This window comes from Podarcis raffonei, chromosome 1, assembly GCF_027172205.1.
Source record: "Podarcis raffonei isolate rPodRaf1 chromosome 1, rPodRaf1.pri, whole genome shotgun sequence".
Taxonomy (NCBI): Eukaryota; Metazoa; Chordata; class Lepidosauria; order Squamata; family Lacertidae; genus Podarcis; species Podarcis raffonei.
Genome location: NC_070602.1, coordinates 25685565 through 25703176, shown reverse-complemented (window position 1 = coordinate 25703176; position 17612 = coordinate 25685565). Strand labels below are relative to the sequence as shown.

At 46.0% G+C, this 17612-nt stretch overlaps 1 protein-coding gene across 4 annotated transcripts in view; it reads left to right on the top strand.

Moving 5' to 3' along the window:
- Positions 1 to 642: 642 nt before the first annotated feature.
- Positions 643 to 17612, top strand: part of FLRT2 (fibronectin leucine rich transmembrane protein 2) — an 86001-nt gene continuing 69031 nt past the window's right edge. For 3 of the 4 annotated variants that reach the window (XM_053377690.1, XM_053377728.1, XM_053377709.1), the window contains exon 1: positions 643 to 1272. The gene's annotated coding sequence lies outside the window, so the exon portion shown is untranslated. Of the gene's footprint in view, positions 1273 to 4642; positions 5669 to 17612 lie in introns of those variants that run through there. The other variant, XM_053377700.1, reaches the window with a different exon arrangement.

Below are 17612 nucleotides of genomic sequence, written 5' to 3'. Positions count from 1 at the left end.
CCCCAACGCCAGATGAAAGAGGAAGGAGGCTCGTGGGGAGGGGGGAGGTTATCTTTGTATGCCTTCCCCACCCCCGTGCCTCAACAGAATACCTTTCCACAGTCGTAGAAGCGTACACACGTGCACGCTGTTAACGCGCATTCTGCTTCTGCTCGCGGAGCCCCGAAGGCGAGGAGGTTGGAAAGGCTGGTGCCGGTTTGAGGTGTGCCGGGGGTTGGGGAATAACTAAATAACTACAGGTTAAAGTCAGGCCACACGCACGAAATCCAAGGATCAGAGGCGAAATCCCTCCGAAGTGGCTCCTAAATCCACGTATTGTTCACGGGAAATATTTTTTTTAAAGGTCTGTAAGTGCAGAAAATAAAGATCCAAAGTAGAAACACTCCCCACCCGCCCCTTTCCTCTCGAGTCCAGTGGCAGATTATGCCTGTTCTTTCTTTTCCAAACCCACCTCTTGAGACGAGACGAGACGAGGCGGCACGTTTGCAAAAGAGGCACGCAGCTGATCTCCCGAAGGATATCGTGCGTGTGTGTGTGTAAGTTTCCCCAGGCATGCAAGCCTCTCACTTTCTCTCTCCAGACACTCTGTGCTGGGCCAGCCACAACAGAGCGATCTCTCTCTCTCTCTCTCTCTCTCTCTCTCTCTCTCTCTCTCTCTCTCTCACAGGCTCGGCTCTTCTTTCAGCGTCCCGCCCTCAAAGGGTTAAGCAGCCGCTGCCTGCCGCTCTTTGCTAGACGGCTGAGTTTCGAGGAAGGCGCTGTTTGAGGCAGGCGTCGCTGCGCGCTGCTGTTGCCGCTGCTCTTGCAGCCACCCGCTTGTGAAACCCGCCAGGCAGACTCGCTTTGGGAAGACGGAGGGGCACCCATCTGGTGCATCGAGGATCTGCTTTGGGGAAAGAGGGGGAAAAGAAAGAGAGAGGGGGAGAGAGATTTGCGGGCCGGAGGCGGAGAAGAACGAGGCATTTGGTCATGCTCGGCTGTCTTTTGCATCTTGGCGCTCTGGGTTGAATGACCGGCTGGACAGCGGCTCCAGAAGATCCCTCCGCTGGGCGCTCTTCGGCAAGAGAAGCCTCTTCGGCGGCGGCGGTGGAAGCCGGAGATTATGAGGACGGCGAGCGTGGCTCTTGCCAGCTATGGAACAAAGCCAGACCTTGGCGGTGATCCTTAAATCAGTACAATGCAGGAATCGAGCGGCTGCCCTCGCCACCTTCCTGACCCAGTGGGGTTTGGGTGAGCTCCAGCGAGAGGAGAAACGCGGCGCACTCTCGTCAGGTAAAGCGAATTCTTTTTCCTCGCTGCCTTCGTGCTGCAGGCGCCACCATCTGAGGTGGATGGATGGATGGATGGATGGGGAGAAAGAACTCGGGCCATTTCATTCGCCCAGGGTTCCAAGTTTCATTCGGGGGGGAACCAGAGAGGCGTGCAAGGTTAGATTCGGTGTGACTCCGGAGCAAGCGAGGGAGAGAGAGGTGGAGGCTGTGGATTCTCTCTCCATAGGCAGGAAGAGTTGTGTATGCATGCGGGGGGCATAATAATGATAATGATAATAATATATCTGCGATCCTGAAAGTGCCTACTCCAGAGTAGTCCCCTTCAAACCAATGACAGTTCGGTTTCTGCATGGCAGATTAAGTTTGGTGGTGCTAGTTCAAGCACACACACGAACACATTTTCTGGGTGAATTACTGACGGTGTCTCCTTTCCAGTGCCCACCACTCTCGCGCAAAAGGTCCACGTGGGTGGATTCTGATGGCTTCTGTAAATCAGGCCGTTCCGTGCCTTCAAGTTCAAGTTCTCAAGCCTCGAGGTAGTGACAATCGCGCGCGCGCGCGCGCGCGTGTGTGTGTAACGTTTCAAAACGGTGCCTCTGCTCCGCCGGTTCGTCTTTTGCGCCCGGAACCTGTGCGCCTTTACGCGCAAGGAAGCTCCGGCGAGTTCAACGGGACTTTACGTCCCTGACAAATCTGCACCAGATCGGGCTGCAAGAGTGAGGCGCAAGGGTTTGAGAAGAGCAGCGTCCTCCCTTCTCTCTCTCCCTCCCCGTGCAAAATAAGGATCCAGAATCAATCGATTGGAGAGCTCTGAGTGGCTTATTCCCCCCAGCACCCGCTGCCTGCACTCCTTCCTTTTAGCGCCCCTCCCCATTTTAATCCAGATCTACTGCTGACGGAAACAAACCTCCTTTCTTCCCCCATCAGTCAATCACTGTCTGGCAAATGTCTTTCCTCCACCACCCCCTTTTCGCCTCCGCAGAAGAGGGGTGCGGGAGCGTTAGGGCTGGGTTAACTCCTTCGAGTCCGGACCCTCATTCATTCCGAGTTACCGGGATACCCTCCCGCACCGTCTTGATTTCGCCGAGACTCCCCCCGCTTTCCTCTCCAGCGGCGATTCTGCTTTTGTGCTAACAGTGCCAGCAGCACTGCGTGCCAGGCTCTCGTCAGCGCTTCCGTTTCAGAGACTGGCTGGATGCTCCTTCTGGCTTTCCTCTCCGGGGTCTGCGCACCAGCATTTTCATTTTTCGAAGGCATGGGGGGTGGACCCCTTCAGGGGATTTAGGAGTTCCTCTGACTTGGAAAAGTACATAGATTGCAGGCTGTGAACCCCGCCAGAGCCATGCCAAGAATGAACGTGCCATGATCTCCAAGCTCACAGATGGGCTGTGAGAAAGAGGGACATATTTTTGGTCTGTGCCCAGGCTTTGATAACAGTGTGTCTCATCAGGAACATGGGAAGTTGCCTTAGTCCAGTAGCGTCTACATTGACTGGCATCAACTCTCCAGGGTTTTAGGGTTTCAGTCTCCTACAGCCTTGCCTGGAGATGCCGGGGATAGAACTCGAGATCTTCTGTGCGCAAAGCAGGCGCTCTGTCACTGAGCTACAGTCCTTCCCTCCTTAAACTGATTCCATTTCTCCGTGTAATCTGGGCAATATCATAGCCATCTGCTTTGGAACAGTCTTGCCTTCCCTTGCCATGTATGTACCCCTTTTCCTGCGTTTGGGGATGTGCCTTCGGAGGTAGCTTAGGCCGTGTCCAAAACGCCCAACGCGTCTGTACGCCCCGCCAACACATTGCTGGGGATGGGTGGCTGAGGCAAGGAGAGCGAGCGTGTGGCTTGTACGTGTGATCGAAGGGAGAAGGGGGAAACGGAAATACCTCTAACCGGCTCTTAGCGTCAATAGGACGTTTCGCTCAAGGGAATTCTCAGTAGTTTGAGTCCAGGCCTGCTTCACTCCAGCGTCTGCACTTGGGTTTATTTAGCTAACACTTGATTGCTGTACACTTGATGGCTGTCTGAGGAGGGTGTGAACTGACTCCGTGGAAAAGCCTCGCGCTTGAGGCCATGTGGGCTTTCTCTTCGTGGCGTTGGGTCTGTGGTGGCCCACGCACACTTTCAAGGCACCCTTTTGCGTGGCAGTCATCAGATGATGAGAAGGCAGGTGTGAAACCCTCCCTTTCCCTGCAGATGAACCAGGAATGAGTTCGCGACACTAGTGTCAATCCACTAGGCTCTTTAGCTCTAGAACCTCGAGTCCAGATGCTCGGAGGAGGGAAAACAAGTCAGCATGGGGAAAAACAAAATCAGGAGTGGTTTCAAACGCTTTTTTTAAAAAAAAAAAACAACCTACCCCCTCCTCCAAAAGAAGAATCTGTAGGATCCCTGAAATTGACAAACTTCACCGAGTTCCCTCCCTCTCTGGTGCTAAAAATTAATGTCAGAGACATGCAACCCGATAATGTATATTCATTTTTTACCAGCAAAGTCTTGCAGGTACAGCCGCCTTTTTTTCTCTCTCCGCTCCATTTGTATCCTAGCAAAGCTCTCAAAGAGTATAAAAACGATCAATTTCATTTTAGTCTGGTGAAAATGCGACCTCCGTGCAGTAGCCGAAAATTTAAATAAAAAGGGTTTACTGGCTGCCCCCTCGCGAATGTAGCATTTGGGGTTGGAGGTTATTTATTCAGTTATGAGGCAGAGACGTCTAGATTTCTTCTGTCTTTTAGAAAAGTCAAGATAACACAAAACAGATCTCTTCTTTCTCCGGGGATCGGCTGATGTATTTATTGATTTGATTTTGCCAGGTAAAAGTTCAAAGGTGGTGGTGGTGGGGATCTCACCGTAGGCTGCAGACATGTGAAATATCACCGCTATGGTGAACATTCTGCCTCTTTCCTCCCTACCCCTTTCCTAATGACTACGATTGATTCATTTTATCCCAGCGAAGGGAGTTCCTTTCCCTGCAAGCGGGGCGCCTGCTCAGCGCAGGATAAAACCAAGTGGCTTTTTATTCTTAATGGTCGGGATCCTCGGGGGGGGGGGGAGCCAGAAAAACTCAAATCCTGCCTGCCACGGAAGCCCTGCTGATGTTTTTTGTCAGGGAGCCTCTGTTGGGGCAATTAAAGCAGCTAATGACACGCGCGCCCGCCCGCACGTCCAGAGCCGAGCCGAGAAGTAGATCAGGCTGAGCGCCTAAGACGCCGCTTGGTGCTGTTTCCCGTATTCTATCTGATAGCTGCGCGCAAAAGGGGAGGAGGGGGAGAGACTCCTAATAAGAATCGAGGCAGAAGCGCCTCTTTGGCTAAAGAACTTGACGGTGAACGGTGGGTTAAATAATTGGGGGGGAGAACCCGAGCCCGACTTTGCCTCTTGGAAAGCTTTCAGGCTGCAGCCCTGCCTTCCAAGCATTCTTTAAACTCGCCATGTGGGAGGAACTCCAGGAGAGAGAGAGAGAGATGGCTATCAACCCGAATTCATTACTGTAAACATCTCCCTGGGGTGTCAGGCAAGCAAAAGGGAGAGAGAGTAGAGGGAGAGAGGGGTGGGGGAGACAGAAAGGCTCGGCTGCCATTAGAGTCCGATCGGAGATCTCCTGACGCCCAGGATCAACCTGCCAGCGCGGCTGGACTTTCCGAGCCCCGAGGGGAAAGAGGCGCTCGAGCGCACACGCGCTCACGCGTGCACGTCTGCATGCGCCCGGCGCCCCTGGAGGCTTCTGGGGTGCTGCTCGCCTGCGCTTCTTCCTCGTGGGATCCTCTCTCTCCTGAGCTCTGAGGACCGAGGGCAGAAAGAAAAGAAAAAACCCAACCCCAGGCCAGGGGAAAACACCACCACCAAACTGTTCGCTGCAGGCTGATTAGAGCTCGCTCCTCTCCCGGACATCTCTGTTGATTTCGAGTTGTTGGCGTCGCTCTCTGCCTGGTGTGTCCTCTCTCTCTCTCTCTCCTTGGGAGGTGGGGACCGAGGAGAGAGAGGAAGAGGTGTGCACCTTTGCGCTTGCCTTCTCGGGGATGCTGGAGCCCCGGGCTGCGCGTTGGAGGCGAAAGGAGGAGGATGTTGCCGCTGCCTCGTAAGCGGGGAAGGCGGAAGAAAGTGCCGCGCTCGCTCCGCAGAGCAGAAGCAGCAGCAGGCGGCGGCCCCGGAGGCGAGCGCCGCCCGCAGCCTGCGGGCGAGGGCAGCAGCAGGAGGCGGAGGACAACGACGACGACCCCACCGCGGCGAGGGGGCGACCCCACCGTTGCTGCTCCCCCAGCGCATCGGAGACCAACGTTACTGCTGTTGCTGCTGTGGCGGCGGCCGCCAAAGTTTGGGGGTCTTCGCTGGAGGGGGGGTAGAGACTCCCCGGGGATTATGCGCACCCGAGGACGACGCTTCAGGATCGGAGCCTGCAGGTACAATCGGGCTCGCGTCCCTCTCTCAGGATTCCCCCCTACCCCGATTCAACGATTCTAATATTCCCTCCTTCCCAGAAGGAGGGAAGCCCCCCTGCCATTACAACCATCGCCCCCATAGTGCCAGATGCAAAAAGTTCGTCTGGCCTGGGATCCAGGTGTGGACGGGATGAGGGGCAAATGGCCAGTCGCCTGCTTAGACTAGAGGGGTGGTGCGCGAATGACAGGGACACACGCGCAGGCATCCCCACTGGGAAATTTATCAATGGCTGTATGTGACAAGTGGAAAGGGAAAGATGCGATCGCTGTGCAGCAGCTTGTGTATTTCAGCCTGTGTGTGTGTGAGAGAGGATGAGAATCCAGATGAACGTAGAGGGCAGCTTTTTACTTTCTCTCCTTCATCCCCCACCTCTTGACTCTTGACTGTTCGAAGTGTGCCCTCTGGCCATTTCCTAGCCTTGAAAGGGACGACCCGCCTCTGTCCCCTCCTGCCATCAGTATCCTCACACCATCGAGCGAAGAGCTACTACTTGGCATTCTGGAAGCAAGTGAGGTTTATATTTTGGAAGAAAGAAGGGAAGAGATTTCCTTGTGTGTGTGTGTTATGGAATGGAGAAGTTGAGCAGATGAAAGCCAAGCTGGCAAAGAGAAGATCAGGTTAAGTCAGTGCTGACAAGCATTATGAAATTCAAATGGAGGGGTGCGGGGAGGCAGCGGTAAATTGCATCAGTATTCATCAGATTCCCATCAATAGCTACATAAAGGCGGATCTGATGGCTTGGGGGAGGGAGGAGGAGGCAGAGATGGCATTTCAAGTCCATCAAGTGGACAGCAGCCTTATTTCATGAAGCTGGTCTGAGGGTTACTGACAAGCCAGAGAGAAAAGAGAGGAGGGGGTTGAAGCAAGCAGTTGGGGGGGGGGGAAGCAGCCTGAAAACTGAGGGAGAAGCCATCAACCTTCCTCTCTGGAATGGAGAATCAGTCAACAGGAGCTTTTAATTAATTTTAATGGAGGAAATCTGTTTTAAGGCTTACAATAAGCTAATAAAGTCCAAGGCAGAAATCCATGCAGAAGCCTGGACTTGTGTATAGAAAGTGCTGATTAGATTTTTGCCTTTGTGGGATTTTTAATTTTTTATCTTTGGTTTAGGAGAGAAAGAGAGAGAGATAGAAGGAGAGAGCATTTGCTTAGCATAGGCAAAGCCTATCCTTTTACACCCAAGCTTATTTACCTTCTCTTAGTGCTTACAAACCAATCATGCCAATTGGAATCTGGAACGTAATCTTCTCCAGGCAGCTTAATCCTGCAGTCCTCATTGAGACAAAACTCCCATGGAGTTCATTCGTGGATTTATTTACGTAGCATGTACTCGAGAATTCCTGCTCCAGTGGGACTGGCAAATCCATTCTGGATTCAAGAGGGACAAAAGGACAGTCAGGCCATCCCATCATGGTCTGTGTCACTGAAATGCACTGAAAATGGCATTTTTTGACCAAAGACTGCAGCATCTTGATATTAACAGAAAGAGTACTATGCTGGCGTGCTTTTTTGTTTCTTTGTTTTGCTATCCTAGGAGGCAGGGACTCCTGCAAGCACAGGAGTGGCAAAGCTGGGCAGTAGGCCTTCTGAGATAACGGTGATTCATTTTCCTTCAGAATTGCAGTAACCTATCTGATCTATTGAAAAGAACACAGAATAAAGGCAGGAAAATGTTTTGCAAGCCTTGTGCAACTAGCCTTTTCTGTTTAGATATGATGAGACTGTTTCTTCTGATTCTTTTTGCCTAAATTACTTTAAGATGGGCATAATCCACACCCCCCACTATGCTTATATTTCAGCAAACAAAAACCACCACCACCTGCACCTACTCACTACCTTTCAAAAATAATTTTCACCCATCGCACTTAGAGAATCTCCATTCCCTTCTGCTCCTGCCAGTTTCCCCTGCATTAAGTTGACCCATCAAAATATTGCACTTGGAACACTAGGCAGCCTCAGTACTTTTCACACTGCTCTGAGCTCACAAACGCCTTGCCCAAAACTTCCCATGAGTCCCAATAAGTGGTAAAGTACCTCACTTTTTGAGAGGATGTTCTGCTCCTATACAACTGGGATTTCACCTTGGTTTTAAAACAGGCTCGGTTAGTTGCAGTTGGCATTGCAATGGTTAAAAAGAAAACAAAAGAGGATGGTTGGACTAGATGATGGGGGTGTTGGTTCTTCCAACTTTACAATTCTATTATTCTATGAGCTGCCAGCCAAGCACCACTGAAAACTGGACTTCCTTGGCATGGTGATAATGTTCTGTTTGCAAACTGGCCTCTGAGCAGAATGTTGGACACGGTGTGCAGAAGTCTAGGACTTGGACAAAAGATAAATTGATGGAATGCAAACAAGCTAAGCTAAGGATTGACTTGTTCATATGTATATGTGATTTTTATCTGCATATGATTTTCAGTCTCTGGATTTAATTTGAGCCATTGCTATAAGTCATGATTATATTCTGGTCTGCTGGAGAGCCTGACACAGAGTTAGGCTTATCTGCTGAAAACAACCCCATCTCCACCCATTTCAAAAAATGCCTTACATGGGCTGTGGTTTCAGGCGAGAATCGGCAATGCAAACATTTCTGTAAGTGGTTAGAAAAGCAACTCTCAAGTATGTAGAGCCCTGATGATTTGATTTTCCTCTCCATTCCCTGGCACCAGAAAACGTAGGCTTCCTTGTTTGAAAACAAGTAGGAGATCAAGCACATTAAGAGCTGTGGCTTTTATTCTGCTGTGCTTTATAGGTGAGGGAATAGCCCCTCTTAAGAGAAAACTGTTTGTTTCCAAGAAGGACAGCTTCTTAGTCACCCCTACACCCTCTGCTCTTAATCTAAAAGTGAGTTCATTTTTCACTAGATTACTTTCATATAACTTTGTGGTTTCTGCCACAGTGATTCAAATTCAGTCCATTAGTGACCTCTATCTGTGAGAAGTATGCAATCAATGCATGCATGGTCTCTCTCCACTCTCACTCTCTATCTTGCTCCTTTTCTTCTGCAAAGTATATTGTGGCAGCGGGGAAGGGGGAGAATGCAACATCTGACTTGCTTGGGTTTTGGATATCTTAAATTACTCAATTTGCTCGTTGGATTAAAAGACGGTGTTCACTCCTAGCTCTTCTCATGTCTGTTGTTCTATAGCAGAACAACATTCAAACGAATATAAGGTAACTCATACCCATTTGCCACTAATGTGAAGAACACCAGGCATTTGGACAGTGTTCTCTTAGTTTGCTGGTGATCATAGGTCGGCTCACTTAACAAAATCAAGAGTCAAAATGCAATTTGGTATGTCCAATAGTTCATGTTTGCTCCAGAAGTTCTGTTGATTGTGTGACTTTTATCACTCCATAGTTGTAACTAAAAAAATGCATACCTCGCAAAGATGTATACTGATGAACATTTAAGTATAGTAGCAAGATTATCTTTGTAATAAAAAAGGAAATAAAATTCCATCTGTGTCTGTATTTTGAATACCCATCAGAGATCAAGGGAAAAGATTGTTATTAACAGATGGTCCCTTTTTGGGGATTATTAAACCCAGCTTTCAAATATCAATTTGTCTCTTGCTTGTATACAGATCCATATTTCATGTTTTAGTTAATTATTGTGAATTGTGAATCGAGGCTCCAACAACAGCATTGCTTTGATGAGGGGGATAGTTTGGTTTGACATTTTCCAGATGATATTTGATGCATTTAGTGCTGGGGTAATATGGTGGCTTTAGATGCTTAATGATTCCTTATTTCCTTTTGGCAAGTCTTTGCCCAGAAGTAATTGTTTGGAGATGTTATTGCTGTTGTTCAGTGACATAATCCAAGAACTGATAGGTGCCCGGGACTAAAACTGTTCTTCTTTTTCTTTTGGAAGCAAATTGTGCTATTTCAAGAAAAAAGAAAAAGGAAACCTCACAAAGTGACTATTCTTATTTTATTTAAAAAACTTACAACCTGCCCAATTTTCCAAGGAAATCAAGATGGCTAACCACCAAAACCCACAAATTACATCCAATTACAAAATCCAGATATCAACATAAAAGCAAGAGCCAATTTAACGATTCCAAAAAAAGCCACCAACACAAACCATGTGAAGGAAGAGTGTCAGCTTCAAGCTGATGGCATCAAGCTGAATTCCCTAAAGCAGTGTATGACCTATAGATGCATCTGTCGGCTTGCTTTTAAAGAACAAATAAAGAAATACGTGACCCAAATAATTATTACATCTTTGGAGTTCTTTTAGAAACAACAGTTAAAAAGAAACCCATAAAAAAACTGACGGCTTACCAAAGGCAAATACTTTTGTGGGAGCCAGAGTCCAGTCTTTTCTGAATCTCTTCCAGTTTAGTCCTCTATGAAAATGCTTAGCTAGTACAATGAACTTAGTTATATTCAGCCAGTGGCCCAGACTGTTGCGATCTTCCTGTTCTTTGGTGCTTTACTGGTGATTTACTCAACCAGCAGCCTTTATTTCTCTTTGATTCCTTCTCCTGACATGGCCCTTTGAATTGAATAGGAACTCAGTCTAGTGAGGTCTTAAAACAAATCTGTCATGTTACATTCAGGATTCCAGAAAACTTAATGATCCGTAAAGAAATCTGTAAAACATCTTTAATCTTTTTTTTAAAAAAACATTCTGTGCTTTCTGATCTGCTTCTTAAAGGTCCCTTGTCTACTTTGTAACAGGCCTGATACATGTGGCTTGTTTATTTTAAAAAATGGCTCCTTCTGATCCAGTTTAATGGGAATATTTCTTCTTCTGTATATAAATGGGTGAAGGTAGAGTAATAGAAAAATGGATCATGCACTTAGGTAAACCAGCCACTGAGATTTAGGTGTCTGCCCCCAAATTGTTAACTCATAGGTAGCCTTAATGAGATTATTCCACAATGTGTGGACTGCAGCATTTGAACGACAGAATTTCGGAAACTTTTGCTGTGCTCATGTCTTCAGGGGTTGCAGAACCCATCTCCTTTCCTATCAAATCCAATGGGATTTCATGATGGGGATGATCCTATGGATCCCAGTCTTGCAAGTTGCCAGAAAAATGCTATTGACCAAGGCCTGTACTTGCATCATTCCTGAGTCCCTATCAGCACATTTTGATCATGCTTTGAAAGGGGTGGGAGATACTCAGCACCTCATAGGATCAGTCCTCCCCTTAGATCAACTCCCCAAAGGTCACAACAAAAATTCCGACATGGCGTTTTGAGTCCTTCATAATTATTAATCACTGGGCAGCTAGTCAACTGATAAATTAACAGAGTAATTCCCTGTGACAGTTTATGGGCTAAGGACCACAGTCATAGAAATTAACATAAAGGAAAATGATTTGCAAACTTATTGGGGGTGATAACCTTTAAATAGTCATGATAATCAACGCGTCAGATCCCAATAAGCTCTCGCTCACGTGGAACCAGAGTCTGTGAAAAATGGTTTTCAGTGTTGGGATGTTTTTTGATCCCTTCAAAGTTCTGCCCATGCAAATTTAAATAGACTGCATCTGATTTCCCCTCTTATATTTTATCAGTTTGGAAGGAGTGAAATTTAATGCTTACTATTTGTATTTGTTTATCATTCTTTCCTGAATCTGAAAGCTGAATCAATCCTTTAAATTTAATGATAAAAGACCCAGTTTATTTGGAAGTTCTTGCATGTGAGTCTTGCTGAACCATGAAAGCACATTTTTCAGTGGGGCACAGAAATTTTTTTTCCTGTTGCATTGGGCCATATACTCCTCCTGACTTCCGAAGGCTCAGAATTCTAGCCTTGCAGGAATTGCACCAAAGGCCTCTTTAAATCCTTTTGTGCTTGCCTGAAAGACTTATTTCAGACCCCTCAATTTCTGTTGCCCTCTGTCCCCATGGTCAGAGCCAGCCCTTGTCATTAGTTAAAGTAAGGCAACCATGTCTCCTTCTTTGGAGGTCTTTAAGCAGAGGCTTGACAACCATATGTCAGGAGTGCTCTGATGGTGTTTCCTGCTTGGCAGGGGGTTGGACTCGATGGCCCTTGTGGTCTCTTCCAACTTTATGATTCTATGATTCTATTCTATTCTGTGTCAAAAAGCCCATGGTTGTGGACCAAATAGCAAGAGCTCTTTGTCCTAAACTGCCTAACCATTTGCCTCCATTGTGTGCCACACAGCAAGCCCTGGCCCTCCTAAGCTAGCCAGCTGCCTCAAGTGCCCTGGATCCCAGAATCAGCTGCCGTTCCAGTTGGTTTCTGTACGTGGAATGCATGGAATGGGGAGAGCATGTTTATTTTTCCCTTTCGCCATGGGCAGCAAAACGCTGTGGGTTGACCCTGCCTTTGGTAAGGAGCCTCCCCTCTTTGGTAGACCTTTCATAAGGAATTATCACTAGCCACCATTTCAGGCTGCGAACTTGAGGCTGATACCCACAGTTCAGACAAGACTCCTGGAGCAAAGCATAATGCAAACATAGGAGCTTGCTGGATCAGGCCAGTGGTCTACCTAGTCCAGCACCCTGTTCCCATAGTGGCGAACCAGATGCCTGTGGGAAGACTGCCTCTTTCCATATGAACCTACTTGGACCCTGAGAACATCTTCTGAGATACTTCTTCATGTGCCTCCTTCATGAGAGGTCCAGAGGGTGGCAATACAAGAATGGGCCTTTTCTGCAGTGGCTCCCTCTTTGTGGATTGTTCTCTCCCGAGAGGTTTGTTCGCCTGGCACCTTCATTATACACCCTTTTGTGCCAGGCAAAAATGTTCCTCTTTAACCAGTCCTTTGGCCGAGTGACACCCAAAGTCCTTTTAAAATGTGTTGGGAAGGAGGGGGCTATTGGGTTGTTTTTGTATTGTGATTTTATGTTGTAACTGCCCCGAGACCTGTGCTATAGGGCGGTATACAGTGGTACCTTGGGTTACAGATGCTTCAGGTTACAGACTCCGCTAACCCAGAAATAGTACCTCGGGTTAAGAACTTTGCTTCAGGGTGAGAACAAAAGTCACGCAGTGGCAGCGGGAGGCCCTGTTAGCTAGAGTGGTGCTTCAGGTTAAGAACAGTTTCAGGTTAAGAATGGACCTCCAGAACTAATTAAGTTCTTAACCTGAGGTACCACGGTACAAATTTAATAGGTAGATAGATGATAGATAGATATAGATAGAGATAGATAGCTAGATAGCTAGATGATAGATAGCTAGATAGCTAGATGATAGATAAAATAAAGCCCACCAGCAGGACCTGAGTACAACTGTGCTGTCCTCCCTTGTGCTATCCAGCAACATATTCCCAGCAAACTGTCTCCAACAGTGGAGGTAGAGCATAGTCAGGAGGAGGAGGGTTTTTGTTGTTGTTGGTTTTTTTTTTTTACAATTTAGCCAGTTTTCTTTTACAAAAAGAAGCTCAAAGTGACTGTTAATGGTTAGTAGCCATTTACAGCTACACCATCCAAGATGGTGGCCGTCACAGCCTCTTGTAGAAGGAATGTGGCTGGAAGAGATGAGGTCCACAGACGATGTTCTTTCTTCTTGACAGGGAAGTTTAGGACTAGCACCAGGAGTGGCTGCTAATAGACATATCACGCCTGTGTCCCTGGAGATTTTTGCCCTTCGAATATTTCTGTAACAGTGGGATCCTAGGCATGCCTCTGAAAGTAGCTGCAAACTGTCCACTGGCTATTACATGATACACTGATGAAAAAGGTCAGAGCCCAGAATGGAAACTAAATCCAGGACCTTATTGGGAGAGAAATGGGTTAACGCTGCCAGGAGTTACACTCCCAACAGCAGCTGGTGGTGCATGTCATTCTCATAAGCAGAAACAAATGGGCAATGGTAGTTTGCAGGGAAGGAAATGTTCCATTCCTTAACTGTAGCATTAAAAGGGTTTGTACGCACTGTGTATTTTTGACATAAATGGGATGGTAAAGCATTTCCATTAACAGGACAGCGACCAATAGTACACATGTTGACGATATCTCTCTCGGTATTGCACAGATGCTGCAGAACTCTTGATTCCATCTTCTTAATTGTAGATGTTTATAGTGTGCTACAGTTACAGTTCTCTAATTAAAAGCTAAAGTGTTTGCGTTTTTGTTTTGCGTTAGAAAGTAACCCAGCACAGTGGCCTGGTTCACCCACATATAAACATTGATGCAGACCCTCTAAATGTCTCTATTTTCCAGGGACAGTCCTGGATTTATAGAAGTCATCCCGGTTTCTGATTTGATCCTGGAATGTCCTGCTTTTTGTTATGATGTCCCTATTTTCATCAGAGAAATGCTGGAGGGTACGGAGTTATGTGACCCCCGACCCAAGGAGATAAGTAACTATATAACTTTTAGAAGACATCTGAAGGCACCTCTGTATAGGGATTTTTTAAAAAAAAATTAATGTTTTACTAGGTTTCTGTATATGTTGGAAGCCACCCAGAGTGACTGGGGCAACGAAGTCAGATGGGCGAGATATATAATAATAATAATAACAAGAATAAAAAAGAATAGGACATAACTATTTTCACTGGAGAAATGTTGGAGGATATGTTGATGAGGAATCCTCTGTGTAATGGGGCACGTTCATTTGTGCTGCTCCTCTGCTACACACACTATAGGGAAAAAGTTTCTGTGAATTGGGTGTAGTACCCACACCACAAAGTGTGTGAAGCATGCACTGGGAAGGGCACTTGTGTCTGTTGTGTCATGGTGCCTACGGGATTCCTGGTCACTGGGTATGTGCATTAGCACTTGGTGCATTTTTGCCAACTAAGTCCTACCCAAAAAGAAGCAGACCCATTGAAATTAATGAGCCTAAGTTAGTCATATCCATTAGTTTCCATAAGTCTACTCTTAAGTTTGGATACAACCCAGTATATACAATTATGTGTAATTGTAGAGCATGTGATATGAATCTATTTCAAGACATTGAATTAAAAAACCAGAGGCTGGCAACCTAAAGCTCATTTTGTTTTGCATAATGGCACCTGGGAAGTGTAGGCTGCTGGCTCTTTTCTTCTAGCCAAGACATTAAAATACATTTAATTGGAATGCAGTTTAATAATGGAATGATACTCACCAAGGTTGGATTCTTCTTTTCCAATGGCAGGGCCTTCTTCTTACCAGGCTTTCAGGGATCTGTCTCTGAAATTCAGATGCGAGTTAACCCAAACAGAAACGAGATATTTGCAGAGTAAATATATCCAAAAGACTGAAGGAATCAAGTCAGTCCACATGATTTTGTGAAGGTAAATCCTTTTCCCCAAGTCCCAAGTTAGCTGAAATGCAAGCTATTTTGGCTTGGTGTATATGATGCATGTGAAGAAAACCCATGATGATCTGAGTCAAATTCCCTTGATGCTCCTGAGAATGAGGAGGAAACTGAGAACATTTAACAACTGGGAGATGTGGTAGATGGTCCACAATTTTATCAAACAATAATATTTAAAAATTATGTGGAAAGAGATGACATACTTTGATGTCTCATTTCCTTTTAAAGTTAGAAGCAGAGAAAGTTGGTGGCTCTTCTTTTTAAAAAGCTGTTTCAGTTGTTTTTTCACTACTTCCCATATATTTTCCAGACTAATCAGAGGTCTGTGGAGTGGCCTTTCCTGCCTAGAACAAAAGGAATACAGTCATGTAAAAACAAAAAGCAACAACAAAAAATGCTTCCAATTTTCTGTAATAACATCTCTCTGTTTGGCAGGCTCTTGGGAAGTGAAGCGGCAAACTCCAGAACTGGAAGTGCAAGGGTTTTTTTTTGTAGTCTTAGCCTGAGCAGCTGAAATCTGAGCATTTCTGGGCATTATAAGGAAAGAGTAAGAACACTGCAAGGGAGAGAGAGAGAGAGATGTGCACCCTATTTTCACACTTCTGGTGTAAATATCTATGACAGTGACTGGCGCATCTTTTTGGCAGTGAGATGCACTGAGCTGCTATAGATGCAAAGGCAAGATGTGCGAGTCACTTCCACGTTCTCTTTGCAAGTTTCTTTGTAACATATGAACTTAGCTACTCTCTTTTAGGGATATAATGCAAAGATGGACATTGACTTTGGCCTGAGGGGTGTACTGTGAGGGGGTTCCTGGAACAACTCTGCTTTCTAGAACATGTTTCCAATCTGTTGGAGGCATGACAATCTCCCCCCCCCCCTCTCTCTCTCTCTCACACACACACACGCAAACACACACATCCCACTGAATTGCATATTGTGTGTCCCTGCACAAAGGCAGAGATGTTAACATCACAAGAACACTATCAAATCACAAGACTCCACTGTTTGCAATAAGGGTGTGACGAATACATGGATCCTTGACAAATTGACTACATGGAACTGGCCTTTGTAGCACTTTTGTTTCACTCCCTTGAAAAGTAATGCCTGATGATCAGTATCCACCCTATGATAAACATTGGACATATCCCCTTATCTTGGTCTTTTAATGCCTCCCAGTTTATAAGCTCTTATCAGCCTGAATGCCTTTCCTGGGATGTAATCCACGTTGGAGTTAATGTCTGATTTCTATTAAATGATTAGGGTGATGATGAATGAAAAAAGCATATAAAGCAATGCTGTTTGGCCATCTGAAATGATTTTTCTTGATCACACACTTGCAAGGAGCCAAGCAAATATATTAATGCTCCAATTTAGTAGTGCAATTTAGTAGTGCTCCAATTTAGTAGTGCCTCCCAATGAAAGCTGAAAAGGGTATCTTGAAACAGATTGTTTTCTAGTGCAGATAACAGGATAGATACGCACAGTGAATTGCTAAATTGTTTGCATCAGATCAGCCTGTGCCCACTGGTACCTCTTGCAGTATCTGTTGCCAGAGTGCTCAGTGCAAGTCTGCCCTCTTCTTTTCAATTCACTCCTTTCACTTTCTTAAGGCTGATCTGCAGGTCACCAGTAAACTGTTAAGACATCTCTTTGCTCGTAATAGTCTGTTTTTATTTGAGAAATTACTTTCGCCATTTGATGAAATTAATTTCAGTAACTTCCCCTCGTAGAAGTCGCGTATAACACAATCACAGTCTTTGCTCAGGGTGAAAAGTGTCTACTATTACTGCTTGGAAAATAGCTAAGCAATAAAAGGACACAGAGGACATCTCTCTTCTTAAAAATAACACCCTAGATGCCTTGGAGCAGGCTTGCAAGGATAGATCCCCCCACACCATTTGCAGATACTTTTCTCAGTTAGCATTTGCAGTGAAGCCTCAGACAACACTGTTGATTTTAATTGCCACATCCCTGCAACCCTCTAACCAAAATAATTCTGTGTATACAATAGCATCTCTAGAGAAGGAATATATAAATGTCAAAAGCTAAGCTCTACACTCTGCACAGAGGACCTTTATAAATCCGGAATAAATGAGGTGTTTAGAATTGCTGCCAGCAGCCCTGGCAAGGGGGATGGGAAGAGGAAAAAAAAGAGAGAGAAAAGTCTGTTGATCTGCCCAGATTCTGTTTTTCTTGCAGAAATTTCTTATCAGCAGATGCACACGCATCCTACATGATGCAATTGTGGATCTACCGATAAGGGAATAGTTTGACTAAATGTAGATGGATTGGACCAGTTATTTGGCTGAGTGTTACGATGTGAAACAGCTGAGTCCAGAGCGTCTGTGCGTTTTCGGCAGCCAGCCGAAGGATAAGTAAGGAGTTGTCTTGCTGGAATTGTTTGGCATGGATTCTTTGCCCTTCATTTGTCCAGCGTTGTAAGTGTATAAATCAGTTTGTATGGGCCATGATGACTCCAAGATTCACAGCCACTCATCTCTCTGTGACATTGATGGAATCTTTATTGGATCAAATGCATTGGAATTCTAATTATGACTCTCTACTCTTTAGTGTTCCCCTCCAGCCATCAATATCTCGTAAACAATCATATTTTACAAGCTCCAGGAAGATAGTTTAGGCAGATGTGTGCTGACTAGGACAAGGCGCTAACCA